Source organism: Austrofundulus limnaeus, unplaced genomic scaffold, assembly GCF_001266775.1.
Source record: "Austrofundulus limnaeus strain Quisiro unplaced genomic scaffold, Austrofundulus_limnaeus-1.0 Scaffold384, whole genome shotgun sequence".
Classification (NCBI taxonomy): domain Eukaryota; kingdom Metazoa; phylum Chordata; class Actinopteri; order Cyprinodontiformes; family Rivulidae; genus Austrofundulus; species Austrofundulus limnaeus.
In genome coordinates this window covers 9117-10319 of record NW_013952786.1, presented here as the reverse complement: position 1 = coordinate 10319, position 1203 = coordinate 9117, and positions in this window count along the sequence as shown.

Here is a 1203-nt window from a genome sequence, read left to right as displayed (position 1 = left end):
TAATTTTTATTATTCACCATTATTTAACCAGGCAAGTCCCGCTGATAATCGCAGATCTCTTTTTCAAGGGAGGCCTGGGCCTGAAGGCAGCTTATTGTACATGTCTTTGGTGATAGGAGAAACCAGAGAAAACCCACGCAAGCATGAGGAGAACATGCACAGAAAAACCCCAGGTCCGAACCGGGGATCGAACCAAAGACCTTCTTGCTGTGAGGCATCGGTACTAACCACCGTCGTGCCTCCGTGATGAAAATCAATAGCGTGAATACAGAACTTCAATCCCCAAAAAACATTCAAGGACAAGTGTAATTTTTAGCTGTTCTCACACAATTTCCAGGGCCTTGAAATAATTTTTTCAAATTCACAAACTTTCAAGGATTTCAAGGACCCTTGGGAACCCTGTCAGACAGGAGACTGATCACATCTTTAAGCTCTTATCACTCTTATCACGGAGCTGACTCCCTGTGGGAGCATTTTGCTCCCTCAGTTTATTCTCCCCATCCCTCGCCGCACACCTCCATCCTCTTCACTTTCAACTTCACCCATGTAGGTTTTTTTGGGGGCACAGTTGTGTTTTAAGAGCAATAATATTACATTTGTATTGCCATAACCACCTGGGCCCCAAATTTTATTGTACATCTTAGACATTCACTCGTAACATTTTCATGAAATTCACATATAGGGACDTAAGGTGGGCATTCATGGCTATGGGTGGCCGGATGGCACCACTCTTGCCTCCTATACCTGTGCCCACCCGACAAGGTTCGCATATAGACACTTAGGGTTTTGGGTTAGAGTAGTGGTGGAGGGGAAACTGGCACCACGCCGGCCTCTGTCTCTTCTTCTTTCCGTTTTTTTTTAATTGCTCTATAGAACAACACGCACCAACAGTACATCTGAGGGTGGGGGTGTGTGTGTCAGGGTCTTTTTTTTTCCCCATCCCGTTCCCCGACTGCCATTTGGGGAGGGGGTCCTGAAGAAGGGCGGACCGCCGGGTGCAGTCCTGGGCTGTGGGTGGGCTTGGGGCTTGGACGGTCGCCGGGGGGCGGGGCTGGCTCTCTGTCCTCCCTGATGCTGCTTGGTCTCCTGAGATGTGGCTCTTGGTTCCAGTGGGTGGCCCGGGGTGGGCGGCTGGGGGGGTGCACTTGGTCGCTGGCGGTGTGGTGGGGTTGTCATGAGTGTGGCTTCTCTGCGGCGGGGGGC